The sequence below is a fragment of the Agelaius phoeniceus genome, chromosome 8, assembly GCF_051311805.1.
Source record: "Agelaius phoeniceus isolate bAgePho1 chromosome 8, bAgePho1.hap1, whole genome shotgun sequence".
NCBI classification, from domain to species: Eukaryota; Metazoa; Chordata; class Aves; order Passeriformes; family Icteridae; genus Agelaius; species Agelaius phoeniceus.
The window spans coordinates 16,501,446-16,516,840 of NC_135272.1; the positions used below are offsets into that span (position 1 = coordinate 16,501,446).

The 15,395-nt window shown below is 37.9% G+C and overlaps 1 long non-coding RNA gene across 13 annotated transcripts in view; it reads right to left on the minus strand.

Annotated features, from left to right (window-relative positions):
* The window catches only part of LOC129124010 (uncharacterized), a 61,691-nt gene that overhangs the window by 4,907 nt on the left and 41,389 nt on the right, over positions 1-15,395 (minus strand). For 11 of the 13 annotated variants that reach the window (XR_013183230.1, XR_013183236.1, XR_013183238.1 and 8 more), the window contains one exon: positions 9,130-9,253. The exons of the other annotated variants lie outside the window; for them this stretch is intronic. This is a non-coding gene — a long non-coding RNA (uncharacterized LOC129124010). The remainder of the gene's footprint in view (positions 1-9,129; positions 9,254-15,395) is intronic. 13 annotated transcript variants of the gene reach the window in all.

Consider the following 15,395-nt stretch of genomic DNA (forward strand, 5'->3'; position numbering starts at 1 on the left):
TTTCATGTTGCCTTAGACCCATGGAAACATCTCTGTTAACCTCTGTTGGAAAAAAAAGTTTGAGGGAGTATTTCACCATTTACTGGAGTACAGCCATCTCAGGGGAAGAGGAGCAGCTGCATAACATCTTGAAGCACTAGTGCATGCCAGCCTGAGACAGGAGCAAAAAATTGTGATTGCCATGTTTAAATTCTCCATTCTACAAGGCTGCTTTTTTTGTACATTCCTGGTTCTTGCTCATAGAATAAGAGGGTGGAAAAACAGAAAACACCTCGAGGTGAAATATTTTCCACAAAACTGGTTTTTAAACTAAATCAAACTTGTTTGACATGCACAGCCATCACAGAGTCATCTGAAGTTCACTGTCTTATCAGTGTTCTGATGGCCCAGAAACTGTGACCTCTCCAAACATGCTGTTTTGTATGTTTGTAGACTTTGACTAAGTTTTTGAGTAAGTTTGCTGTCCAAAAATTGACTGTGCTCTTGAAATGAAACCCATCAGCTAATATTACATGTTTACAACACAGGCTATGAGGTGGGATACTGATTAGCCAAGCTAATTTAGGAACAGAACAAATGTGAGAAGCAGCAGTGATATTAGTTCAATCAGATATTTGATTGCGCTTCCAGAAATAATTTAATTGCAGAGCTCAAAACTATGTGCTATGCCCATTAGAGTTCTACCTGATTGGTATTTTGTTAAATCTTGATACTAAAGAAACTTCCAAGCCCATATTTAATGTGAAAGTACACACAGTAATATTGGCTTTTTGCTTACTATTTAGATTTATTACATCTCAATCAATATAAATTGTTACTCTTACTTAACAAATCATAGTTACACTCATGTTCTAAACAGACTTTTGTGTCTGCCCATTTGAGCCCAACTGCAATTTATTACTGCATGTTGTTAGTCCTGTTTGACATTGTAAGCACTTTTCCAGCATTCAGGATTCAGGCCCTGGCTCCATGAGATTTGCTTTTTATTTAAAGCCAAGAAATTGGTAAATAAATTCTAATACTGCCTGCAACTTCCCAATCTTATGGATCACAATTCTCTACTCTTGGTTACTGGAACACATTACTATTTATGGAAGATATGCACATATTTCAGTGTCCATAAATCATATGCAAACATCTGTTCTTTAGATCAGTAGATGGAGTATGGTAACTGATTCTTACATTAATAGCCATGAAGTAATGCTCACCTATTGATGCTATACTTAAACTTTAATGTTTTAGCAAATATTTCAGTAATTCAATTTTTCAGACAATATTAATCAAAACAGTAGCAATTGCAAGCATAGTCTGGCATAGAGTTCTGTGTAGCCTGTACCTGAAAAATGCCAAGTGAAAGTTGTAAGATAGAGGGTAAATATTCACAGCAACATGATCAACCTGGCTAAAACACAAATGGTTCTGTTAGTAATTCTCTCTGCACTCACTGCTGCCTTTGAAGAGAATTTCTTTCCTTCCTTCCCTCCCCCTTTTCCTGTGATGGCTTTAAATAGGCACCCTTTTCTTATTTGATGAATCTGGACTGTGTGTAGTGGTCTACATTGTTGTCTTGGTAGTATGATCTATTTCCCACGTGACCCTGCAGGCAAGGCTCTAAGGCCAATAACTGTGAAGCTGTGCTCTGAAAACATATGGTGTGTGTGGAAACCAGGGCTGTGTATGAGGCAAAATGTAAGAGGTGGGAAAGACAATATTGTAGGATAGGATGGGCACAGGATGGAAAGGCAGAGGATAAGAGTTTTCTTATTCTGTCTTCAATCTCAGTGTTAGGGTTTTTGGATCAAGCGATTTCAGTTGTGAAGAGAAGAATCTTCAGCATCTATCCTGTTTAGCATTTATGTCAAGCCTTTATTTGGCTGTCATATATACTGTGGATACATTGGTTGTTTTTCAGCATCTCCTTTGTGTTTGTATTCTTTTTCAGGAGCAGAGACTTGATACTTTGAGACTAGCGATATAAATGTCAGCATAGTTGAATTTTCATAGGAAGAACATATGCATAAAAATGGAGAGCAAAAACATTCTATATTTTTAAAAGTTGAGTCCTACTGTAGTCAGCCATAGGACACGAGACTGTAGTTCTTTTTCTGCAGAAAATGGACTTGCTTTTAAGTTACCTACTAATCTTGGTATAAAACCTCCTAAACTGCTTCAGAATGAATTCAGAACCCCCTTTTAGGATTTCTGGAGTACTTCAGTACCATTTGCATGTTGTCTTTTATGTTCTTCACAGTGAATATGTTAAATAGATAGATACAGAAAAACATGCTTGTGGGCTTTCAAAACCTTTTGTTTAACTTTTGCTCCTGATTTTTTTAATAATTTTCTACTATTTTCTATAAAAGATGCTGTGAGTGTAGGTTTGCTTAAGAGATCCTCCACGTGTCCATCTCGCTGCCGGCGCAGAGTGCGATAGCAATTGGCTTTAATATCCCATCCCCCTCTTCAATCTGTGTTGCCATAGGAATGGTCTGTGAGAATTACCAAATTCAAATAATTATAGTCCTGCTGCACAAAGTTTCTTTTGATCAAGAGCAAGTCATTTGAACCCTGATGTTTAGTGGGTAATACTTACAGCCTCATAAAAGTGTAGTGATGGCTGATATCTCATAGTGCTTTGAACATGTGAAGTGCTATATAAACAATATAGGGCTATTGCACACAACTCAAGCTATTAGCATTTGAGGCACAGTGCCCCAGGCCCTTGGAGGGGAAGTCACGTCTTCACTGGAAAAGAGGCACCTTTTTGAGTTTTGTCTGCTTCCAGATTAGGTATCAGGAGCTCTCAAGGTAGTGTAGAGATATGAAAGGCTTGTTTTTTCAAAAACTGTGTCTACTACTCTGCACTGGATTCTAACAATTAGAACTGTGATTCTAAAAATGTGTGGATGGTAAATCATTGCCTGGTTGCATTATTTCCTTTGCTGTAATTGTATTTTGACATTTCTGCATTTTTTTCCTTTGTGAAAATTCTGTATGCTAATCTATTTCTTACTAGCATCCTCGGTATTCTTCATGTATCATTTGAAACAGATGAGAAATTATGCTTCATCTTTGTTCCCAAAAGCATCACCTTACTTTACAGAATTTAGAGCACAAATGCAGTTTGAGAATGTGTAGAACACTCCATGGGTGTTGGTGTGTACATGTTGGTGAAGCCTTGTTCTTAAGGTAGCAATTCAAGTTAAGAAAATAGGCCAGGGGCATTTGCTACACAGCTGATATTAGAGCCTGTTAGAGCTGAAGGTACTGCTCAGATGGGAACAGTTTTCCCAGGATTAATGGAATTGCCTGATTTGCTTTGTTTTGACTCTTTTCCACATTTTGCACACTCTGATAAACAAGGGCTTCTGCTTAGGACCCACAAGAGGCACCTCTCCTTGCAATCACTACAACACAAACTCTGGGGCAGTAAAAAGGCTCATGACTATCTTCAGGGAGAAGAGGAAATTCCTTGAAGTCTTTTTATGCCAGTCATTGCTCCAGTTTAAAAACAAAGCAATTCTTGGTCCAGAGTTGGCAAAATGTTCTTTTTGCTTTTTGATGGCGTAACTTCTTTTCACCAGTAGAGACTATTCTAAAGGATTGCATTTTTCTGTTTGCTTGTTGTGTGGCTTTTTTAATGTCTCAGGCTAAGCTCTTAGGCATGTTAAATGATGTAAACAAGTTTTGGATTTTTGTTACTGTTATCTAGGAGCAGCCATTCAAAACAAATATGCTATTGACTCAACTCTAAAAAGCTCTGAACACAGAATAAGCTCAGACTTTGAAGGACTGGGCACACAGTTTAAATATTTAGCATAGCAAAACCCATTGCAGTACAATTACTTGTACAGGATCCAATGATTTACAGCACAAATGTGAAGCATAATCCCATGTATTCAGGGAGCAAATGCCTAGTCAGTTTACTGGTGGCTCTTTTGTCAAGACCGACACACACAAACGCAAAATACCTTTTACTGCTCTGACAGAGGCTTTTTAAAGTAATACATATTCTTCTAAAGAAATAAATAGATACAAATTACAGAACTGTTTTAAGGCCTTATCTTTATTATTGAAAAATGGCATAGCCTTTAATGGTTTGTAATCTGCCTGTGTTTTTGTGGCTTTCTCAACATCCTCCTCCTTGTCCTTGTTGAGCTCATCTACCCTTTGAAAAGCTTTTTGCTCCAGTGACCACTTTAAACTTTCTGTTGACAAAATAAAGCTGGACTCCTAATTTATTTTTCCAACAGAAGGTGTGAGTTGAAAGTGGTCATTGGCCCAAAAACCTATCGTGAAGACAGAGTTGATTTTAGTGGGAAGGGGGAGTGATGTCTGGTTTCCTTTTCTCTGTCCTTCAATTCCCACCTCCCAGAGTCCCAACCTCACAGCAGCAAGGTTTCCCTTTTTTGCAGCCTTTTGCTACAGCAAGGAAAGGTAGGCCAGGAAATTGTATTTGAGTCCTCATCTCAAATTGGTTTGTGAATCCAAATTCTGTCTTTTAAAACTGTGGGAAGACTGACTGGGAGATTGGCCATGAAGTAAATGAGTGAATGGGATAAGGAAAAGCCTGTACAGCCAACTAAGTTAAGACATTAAACAATTCTCTTTGCTTCATGTGCACTTGTGTAGCTTAAAAATACATGCAAGCATACCTGCAGATAGAATAATGTGAAAAAAGAAAGGGAAATATCTCTTTGTTTTGGAGATTTAAACAGATCAGTACATCTGTAGCACCCAGAAGCCTCAAACATTATCAAAATGCATTTTTCAGCCACAGGGTCTTGCTTTTCTGCAGTACCCAACACATTTAAATACAAATTCTGAAATGAATTAGTAGGTTCAGGAGTAAGTGGATGGCAATTTACACAGTCAGGACTTAGTGTAAAAGTCTCAAGAGATCCCCTATCACCATGGTGGTAACCACTCCTAATCACAAATCATGATCTGAACAATCATAGGTGATACTGGCTATTCTGAGGAGTTTTGTTTCTGCATCAATACCTCCCTGGATTTATAAACCATTCTTGTGTCAGTGCCTGCCTCTTTTCTTGCTAAAGGTAATCAGGGAGCTTGAGGCTCACAGATTACATTTTCTGTGCTGTTCAAAGGTGTTCTATTTGTATTTTTATTTAGAAATATCTGGATGAAATTCCATTTGGAGGGAAGTTCTATCCCTTAAGCCCTATACTCTGAACACCTAAAGCAGAGACATTGTGCTGGCTCTTAGCAGATAGGGTGAATTTCATTCTTACTGAATACGACCCAGGTGCTAAAAAGCTATAGCTGAAAGTGCTGGGTTAAAAGCACAAGTCAGCTAGGTGCATAAATATTACATGGCTGTATCTTTAATGGGTTCCTGTCATAGACTTGCTTTTGTTTAAAGATTTCCATAACCCTGCTGATTTATTGCATCTTTTCTAGAAGTATGCTGTTAGCAGGAAACTCAGTTGAAGTACTTTCAATCATGTTGGAGGATCATTATACTTTCACTTGAATAACTAATTAGTTGCAAGAAATTAACCACTGCTGTTTAGCACAAAAACACTTTCAAGAAGGGCTTTCATTTTTGTTGTGGAAAATGACCTCAGGCACTTGAGGAGGTGGGGCAGAAAGAAGAAATAATGATCCTGCTGTCTTTTAATATAACTTTTGTTTTCAATTCCACCCAATAACTAGCAGGCAGCATAGCTGTCTGAATAAGGAACTGCACTTGGACTTTGGATAAATGTGTTCTGATCTTTCTGATCCCGTGGATCTGGCAGCTGAGCTCAACCTATTGACTGAGACCGGTTTAAGGTTCTAAAAGCTGTCACTGAAGGCTTGGGAGATGGAGTACAAGACTGAGGAGGAAATAAATTAGTGAATAGGATGGAAGGAAGAATAGAATATAGGCAAAGAAAGGTACAACTAGTCTCATGTTTCTGAAACTTAATTTTCTTATTGTGAAATGTAGATTATAAATTTTTTTTCTTGGCACAGGAAGGTCCCTGTCTTGAGGTCAGTATTGTTGTCATGTGGTGTTCACAGCACTCCTAATCTAATGTCAAACACAATGAGGTGAGGAAGGGGAACAAACAGCTCAAATACTTAGTGATTCACTGTACTTCTGTGGTAAAAACTGGGAGGAATTTGAAGACAAATGATTTCTGAGATCTAGATTCTTCTCTAACAAAATTCATTTAACAAGCCAATAAAAGTAGCAGGTCCTAGACACTTTTATGTCTATAACTACAATTTTGCCTGTTATGGGAGAAATATATATATAAAATTGATCTTAATTTATCAAATAAAAGCATGATAGGATGCACTTAGAAATCAGTTACCTTCTTTCAGTCTTCTCCTCTGTCTAGTAGGGGAATTCTTCAGATATTTGATAAAAACAAGAAATATTGGCCAATAAGGTGAGGACAAGGGTGAAAGGGGGAGTTTATTGGTATTTTTTGCTCTCCTTCCTTTTCTCTAAGCACACTTGCAAGATTAGAAAGTTGTCTTTGATATGTGTATCTGAGATGTGATATGAAAATGCTGGGAATTATTCAGTGCCAAAAGGGAGTGGGCTGCTCATGACAAACTCCACCTGAATATAAAATATAAAGGTTCCTGTAATGCTTTTAGCACTTTAACTGTCTCCTCTGTTCTTTGCATTCTTTTCCATCTTGAAGCAGCTATTTTGGGTATTTTAATGTCAGGATTAAAATCTCATTCATCTCTTTATGATTGTATTGAATTACCTGCTTAATGTGCCTTCTGAAAATATTTACATAAATGTAGTACATTCTGGTGGCTATGGGTTTTGTTTTTGTTTTGTTTTGGGGTTTTTTGTGTGGTGGGGGTTTTTTTGGTTTGTTTTTTTTTTTTTGACTAAATTTGCAACCTTTTGGTGCATGAGAATGCAGGAGTCAGAGGTTTGCATATGTGCATATCAGGAAATCTAACTTTTTGCTTTCTAGAGAATTCCCTACCAGGCTTTTTAAAACAATACATTACTCTGAAATGGCATGCAGAGAATTTCAAAAGGACCAAGGGATTTAAAAATTCTCCTTCCCTGACGCTCAGGGGAATTGCTTCTTGATAATCCCAGTGCTTTTCTTCTGTGCATCACTGAAGATTGAAATCTGAGTGTAGGAATGTCACAGAAATCTGTTCAATTCCTTGCAGTTGGTCTCTCAGGTGAACAGAATGCAATAGCCCAAGAGACTTCAGTTCTAGACATGGTGAGAGTGTGGTGCAAACACCAAAGCTTGTGGGTTCAATCCCCTATGGGTTGTTCACTCAAGTGGGACTTGCTGATCCTTATGAGTCCCTTCCCATCCAGAATATTCTGAGATATAAAAACTCATTCTTTGTAGTAATCACAGTTGAGTAACATAGAACTCAATATAAGCCCATTAAGAGACATCCAAGTCAGATGTTAATGACAGATGTCTCAATTTCCCTTTCCCCTCTATGAGCATGTTCTCTGCTTTCCTCTCGTTATCTCATTTTGCTTTGCTTGCTCTTTCATTTTGATCTGTTACTGTTCAATGAGTATAAAATGTCTTCAAATAACGGGTGCTGACTTTGAGGGTAGTTTCAAATTTTGGTTCAGACTTCTGCCTGTGGTTCTCATTGGGCGCATTTGAGTTCTTAGATCTAAATCTTTTGAGTTCTTAGATCTAAAATTCCTTTCCACTTGGATACTCTTATTCATGCCATACCAAATACTTTTTAATCTTCAGTCATCCCATGTCCCCATCTCATGAAAAATATATGGTCCTTCTTAATCTTGTATAACCAAAAGTATTGGAAAATGTGGAATCTAAAAACCCAGCATATCTAGGGAGAAGAAAACATAAGACTCTTCTTAGAATAAAAAACCTTTGAAATACATTAAAACACATAGGCAGCTATGCCTGTCTTGCATTTACACTTCAGTTATTCAATGATACCACAAAATCAGAGCTGATCATGAATGAATTGACAGCAGAATAGCTCTAGACCTCTTTACTGAGAAACTGCCTTGAATACATTACAACCCTGAGGGAGAGAAATATTACTTTAAGTGGATTATAGGAAAAAGCATGTAACTATGTTCCATTTTTTCTGTCTAGGAGGCTCCTCTGTGTTACTTGTGTGTAAATGTAGCTAATTTTCTATTTTCAGTGGCTGTGGTCACATGCAGTTGAAAAGACGAAGTGAGAAAGTGGGTTGGGCTTGTAATGCATTTGAGAATCCTTGCTTTTATTGGGCCTATGCCAAGTAAACCAAATGTGTAGGGATTAGCTCCTAAAGGACATTGCAGGTGATTTCAGGCAAATGGAAAGAAAGTTACACTGTGGGAATTGGAGAAAAGTTCTGAATTGGAGAGACTGTGCTCGCTGGTCTGGTATAGTCCAAAAAGATTTTTTTTTTCTTTTTCCTCCTTTTTCTCTGCATTTCCTCCTCTACTGAGGATATAAGCCAACCTTATTTGTCTTCCTTTCTAGTTTACCAAAGTGTGAGTCTGTAAACATGTCCTCATGCTGACAAGTAAATGTTTTTCTGCAAAATTTTACAGAGCGCAAGCATCCAAAGGCTGTATATCTCATCAGTTAATGAATTATGATGTTCAGCACAAAACATGTCTGCTTTTCTCAAATGGTCAGCAGTTCTCCATGCAGAGCTGGTGGTGGGGGATTGAAGTTTTCAGCATTCAGAACCCCTTAAGTGCAGGGAATGATTATAAATACACTGTCTTATAGTTACAAATAATCACTGGAATTTTGCAGTTCCTGAGTGGAATTAGGAATAGTTCCACTGGTCAAAACAAATCTGTTCTTTTCAGATTGTACCATATCTCATGAAAATGAGCAATTAATAGTCTTGCTTGCATTATGGCTTCTTTTTGTCTAATACGTTTATATATATTATGGATATTTGGCAGAGTTGCATAGTCAGAAGCTGAATGATGAACAGAGTCTGCATTCTCTTGGCTTTGGTATTCTGCCCAGGATTTTTACCTCACAATCTGTATTTGGAGGTGAAAAAAAAAAAAAGTAGATCTTAAGCCCCAAAACTACTTTATTTCTTATTCTTTCTTGTGCTGTCTTGAGTATTTGGATAGCACTAGTATCAATTATTCAATCTGTGTCTTTGAAAAGCACCTACCAGGCTGCCAGATTCCTGTTGCAGAGAAGCTAGATGGTGCCAGAAATCAGTCACTCTGCTAAATATTGCTGCTGGCTCCACTCCCCGTCTCTCAGAGTCGGTAGAAGTCTAATCTACTGTTCTCCTGTGAAAAGATGGCAGGATGTAAAAATGCCATGTGAAGTTGCTGTTATGTAACAAATGTTTTGCCATCCTGCATGGTTGAGGAGTTAAACTGGTCTCTGGTCTTAAAGTGTGGGTATCTTCTGTTACATGGAATGCTTTTATGTTCAGCTGATGTGGTATTTGTCATTTAGTTCTTCACTTGCCAGACCTTTAGCTCTGTGAATTTAGAAATTCCGCTGTTTTATAGAACTGGTTTGCTTGCAGTCAAGCCTAAGCAAGGCAGATATCACACTGCCTTGCACACACACAGAACACCACCCAGCAAGAGTTCCTATAAAGCAGTTCAGCTACCCCCAGAATTCAACACCCAGATGATGCTTATGCATGGTTGCCATGCTGAAAATTAAAATGGTGTAATATTAAAATTATCTTGTAAAAAGGAATGCTGATGGCAAATGTGCAAACAAATTTGTTCATAATTTGTATCTTTGCGGCATTTCCAGTTTTTATAGAATCCAGGGACCTTTCTAAAAATGCTAAGAGCCATTTGCTTGTATAAGAAGAAATAAAATTAATTTTTCAATCACACTTAAGATATGCAGATAGTTTTTAGTAGGCATTTAAAACAATCATAACAAAATTAGCCTACTGTAAGACTGATCAAGCTGCTGTATTTCTGTTAAATGTGCTCCACGGCTGGGTCAGGTGCTTAATTAGCATGCAGTACCAAAATAAAATATCTGAATGCTTAAAACAGCCCATTCAATGCTTGTCTCACCATGGAGGAGCCCAAAGCCACTGGCCACAAAGATATCAAAGATATCTGTCACACTCCTTCTCTGTTGGTTGGGCCAGGCTGGAGCTGAGCCCCCTCTGCAGAGGTGCCCCACTGGCCTCACTTCAGCATGTCCAGCACAGCAGGCTGACACTGTGTGCAGCTCCCTTCCCCTCTGCTTTCTGCTCCTCTGAGCAGGCATCAGAGCAAATCCTAAACATGAGGGAAAACGGTGTCTCCATTACCAGGTGTGGTGTATTCTCTATTGCCAAGTCAGTGTTTGAATTGCTCTTTGCTTCTTGAGGAGACATTTGTGAGCACCCCTCAATCACAGTATCTTGTTATAGCTGGGGGTGTGTTTAGGTTTGAAGTCCAAGGTCTGTGCCCTGGGTGGGTATGTGATTTCTTCAGAGAGAGGCAGTACAAGTGCCTGCTCCTTTGTCAGTTGGCAGAGAAGTGTTTTCAGGGCCAAATTCCAGGAGAGAATTTCTGGCCATATTGTTATAAGGCCAGCAAAAGTTTAAAGGCTGCAGTTCTGGGCCTGTGGCTCTATTAGTCCCCCAAATAGTTTAGGAGGATTTTGTTCAACCTGCTGGCTTCTGAGAGTGTTTTTCTGTGTGCAGTTCTTTAGGCAGCTCTATGTATCCCCTAGATATAAATCTCAGTGGATATTTTGGGTATGGATGCTTGGAAGAAAACTGCGGTGTTTAGCTGATCTGTGGGTTCAGACCTTTGGTTGCTCTATTTCCAGGACTCTTCCCCTTTGCCTTCTAATTAGGAAATGTCTGCAATGACTGTGGGTTGGCACCCCTTGTCCTTAACTAGGAAGCTAATGTATTCTTTGCTGGGTGTTGTGCTTTCCTCATAGGTCTGAGTTGATATTGCTCCTTCTGCTGAAATGACAGCTCCTGGGTGAGGTGTGACACTGCACAGCCAAGAAATCTGCATGCAAGGATGTGTTTGCTCCAGCTCCATGGTTTTCCAGGAAGAGGTTCAGCAGGTAAACCAGAGCCCCAAAATCTGTTTCCATTATCAAAAAGCTTAGCTTTAACTGCTAATTCTGGAAATATAAAGGCATGAGCCCAGTATTTATGCATATGACTTTGATAGCTGAAAATGTTAGCAAATGAATTTGAGGGTCTGAAAGGAGTTTTAGAATTCAAATTAACTTTTTGCTAAATCTTACACTGAAAGTTAAACCTGAGAATATAAACGAAAATAATATTTATATGTAGCAAACTGTAGGGTTTATTAATCTGTCAACAAGACAGACAAAACCAGAAGGCTTGTTGAATCTTATAAGTTCTTTTATAGAGATAGAATGTTGGAAAACAGCTCTGAGAGAAATTTCTTGTTTAAAGATTATTAATATGGGGAATTACTGGTGGGAGCAACTTGTAAACTTTAAGACAGTTTTTCTCCTTTTAGAGCCTTTATTTTGGATGCTATAATTTACCTTCAGTGTAAGAGAGTTTTAGCCTTTCCTATCTGCAAAGCTGAACCTTAAAAAGTGCACTTTTCTTCTCTCTGTGTATGTCAACTTGAGTTGGCCTAATTAAAGGAGCACTTTGCTTTTCAGGTGGGGATTTCTTAAGGTATTTTCCTTGTAAATTGACTTTGAAAGACGTGAACTGAGTTTTGAGCTTCCTTACTCATGTTTGACTGCTTTATTACTGAAAACTTTATGCTGATTTTTGTTTATAGTTCAGAAGATTAGGTAATTGAAATTAATTTCGTTACTCTTCACTAGATGCCTTTTGGGCATACTTGGAAAAACTACTTGTACAAATGTGCTATAGTATGAATCTTGCTGACTTTCATTTGATTTTGCATTTGTTACTTTGAGACAAGGAGAACAAAGGTTGCTTATGTAAAATGAGAGCACAGAAACATGGCAAACATGCCTATTCTTGTGAGAGGTGTGGTGTGTAATAGCTTATGATGAGGTGCTTATATGAGGTAATAACTTATGCAGAGTTATTATGACTAAAAAGATGCTGCCTAATACACAGGTCTTGTGGAACTACTGCATCTACTGCTTCTGATTGTATTTTCCCCCTTTCCTTTCCTGCTTCTCCCACCACTGCACCACCATTCTGCATTTTCCCTTCTTGGGGGAAGGAGTTTGTAGGGGAAAACTGGGGCTGCCAACAGAAGTGTGCTTCCAGCTGGACTCTGAAGATAAAACTCAAAAATATGTTGCAGAAATGCCCTGGAAAAAGGGAAATAATAGCCTTGGGAGCTCTCTCTGTTGTGAACTGTGGCAGCTGGGCAATTGCATTGCAAGGGGTTATGTGTCTGTGGCTTATGACTAGTTGGTAATTATAAACTGAAGATAATTCAGTGCACTATTCATATAATTTTTTTGTTAAAATTTTCATGGATGTTCACTCGTGATTCTATTTAGGTTTGGCATTTTCATCATACTACATTTACATAGTTTCCTGCTTTTCTTATATTTGGGAAAATTTATAATCAGAAAGATTTTCCTATATTAGGTATTTTTTCAGGACCAGAATGCAAGTATAGATGTTTCTGTGGGTTTGGAAAGTCTTTTTTCTTTTGGAGTTGGATTTGGTTTCTTTACTCTTCAGGTATTCTCTCCATATTTCTTCAACTCAAACATAGGCACTTAATAATGAAAGCTGATAATGTTTCATCTGCCAGGTATGTGATTGAAAATGTTTGTCCAACCTGCAGCTTAAAAAGAGATGTCTGGATGAACAGCAAAACAGAATTATGCGAATTCACGTTCCCTCCAGAAGATATCTAATAATCTGATTAAAAAAGTAATTAATTATTGAACTGATATGCAAACTCTTTCTACTGTAGTAGCTTAAATTTTACTCAAATTTAATCGATTTTCATATCATTAAATCTATAACAGTATTTAAAAATCATAGGTATGGTAGGCCTGCTGCAGGTTTCTCTACAACCCTGTGGATTTGAGTGGTGGTGAGCAGTGAAAAGTGTGGACAGGAGGAACAGTTTCTACCTCCTTGTGTCCCCATCGGTCCCATCACATGTCCCTGAACATAGGTGGTTACTCCTTGACTCTGCAAGGAAATGATTAAACATGTGCAGCTGGATTTTTGTCTGTAGCAATTAAGCATTCCAGACAGTCAGGCTATCATTGTATGCAAGTTGGAATTAGAAGACGTGGTTGAAAGAGTTTATCTGGAGAAACCAGGGAAATGGCTGAAAAATTTGTAACTCATGAATACACAGAAATATTTTATCAGGAAATTCAAGTTGGTCACCAGGAACATGACTGAATGGTCTGAATAAAAGAGGGTCTTTGAAACACAGTATAATAGATTTCTCTGATGGTCAAGAGTGGAAAAGGATTTTTACAGTGTCAAATATTTTTGTTTGTTTGTTGGACTTCACAGAGCAAAAACTTTCTATGTAGTTTAGAGGAAAACAAAAGTATTTGTATTGCTTTTTGTAAAGGCTTATTTGTATCAGCATGCCACCAATAATATCTGCTAGAAAATATACTGACCTAAATATTTAATTTTGTGTTTTTCTATACAAGCATTGAAGAACACATGCATTGGAAATTTAATACACCCATTTCTTTGTGATACATCCTAAATGTTATAATAAAATGGTGTTTCCCTTCAATTTAAAAGGAAAAAGATATGAAAACATATAACAACGTGTAAAATGGAATGCATTCAACCATTAATATCCCTGAAAAGCTTGGAAACATATAGTCTAACATGGAGCTTGTGATTTGTAAGAGGGAATGCAGAGGGTACTGTTCATTTTCACTTTGGTTTGTGTTCAAATGCAGTCTCCTTCCTATTATCAGTGAATTTCCTGTTGCCTCATCAATAGGACATATCAGTAAGTTTAAAAATGGACCTGATATCCCAATTTGGAGCACGGGGCAGAGTAAAAGGTATTCTAATTTTCCCAAGTTCCTTCATTCTATACCTGAAACACAGGTTACAGCCAGCTGATTTTGAGTAGGAATGAAATGTTTGCCAGGCAATACCACATCTTTTGAAAAGATGTCTGAAGAGAATATCTGGTATTTTAACCCTTATTTAAAGGTCAGAGATCATGTTTACTGAATCAACTAAAGGAGGCAAGCTCTATGCAGAAGACCTCCAGTTTTTGAGAATTCAAACTATGTATCTTTTAATAGGTTCTTTTGGGGGGATTGATACATTCAAAACATAATATAAACAGTGAGCTGTTCCAGGGCTACCTCTGGGCTAAAAAGTACGTCTTCAAAGCAGGTTTGAAAAGGGCCTGATGTTACTTCACTTTCCTCTCAGTGAAGTTAAATGGAAATGTCTGTGCTGAGTTTAGGAAAGGATGATTACCTCTGTGCAAGGAGGATTTTCTGTGTGAATTGTCAGAACAAACCATCAGTACTTGGAATGAATCTCGTCTAGGCTGACTTCACCAACTCCTTAAGAGCCTTTGAGGTAGTTGTAGTGAATGACATGAATTGAAAAGAAATCATATATAATTGGGGCATTGATAAGTATGGTCAGATTCAAAAACTGAAAGTATCTGCAAAGGATCATCCATATCAAGATTTGGTGATCGTGCCAAGTCACCTAATACACCATTATCTAATGATCTGTGTAATTGAGTGCATTTAGCAGAAGTTACCATGGGTAGTATCTGACATACCACAGCTGTTTCTTTTCACAAAGGAGAACGCATGTCACGAAGAATACTTAAATGTTACAGCTAAAATGTATATTTCTTTCAATTCAGTCATTGGCTAATATAAGGTCCTATGTACATTTTTTATCACATAAATATATAAAATCTTCCCTTGTATTATTACTGACATGTGAGGGGAAGCTGGTGTCCTCTGTCTTGCTGATACTTCACATTTGGACAAGTCACCCAGCACAGGGTAAGGCCAGGTTTTCCTCAGGTTTGAGTAGCACACTGGACTAGTGAGGGACTGAGGTCCCTTCAAACCTCACTTATGTCCAGAGTGTCTCTGTATCTGAATGATTCTGAGCTTTCTGTTCTAAAGGTCAGGAATAGCAAATATATCCTTTTGATTATTGACACTTGAAAAAAAACACAAACATTTGGGATCTTCCTGTATATGCTTGAATTTCTCCAATGCCTACAGTGGGGTGGCCTTTTGCTGTTGTTTGACTGAAAAATGATGAGTGAAAAACTGGGTGGAATTTTGTTATGCTTCCATAGTCCTCTGTCCAATGCCAAATCATTGTAACTTGGGATGATATTGAAAATGGAGTGTAGGAGGAGACAAATCACATCACATTGAGGGGGGAAACAAAGAAATAAAGAAGCTACATTGCTAAGATATTAAAAGTTTTCTCATTTAGAAAAAAGTAAAATAATTTCAAGATTTTGAAAGAAAGTTGTAGGCTGCTTTGTC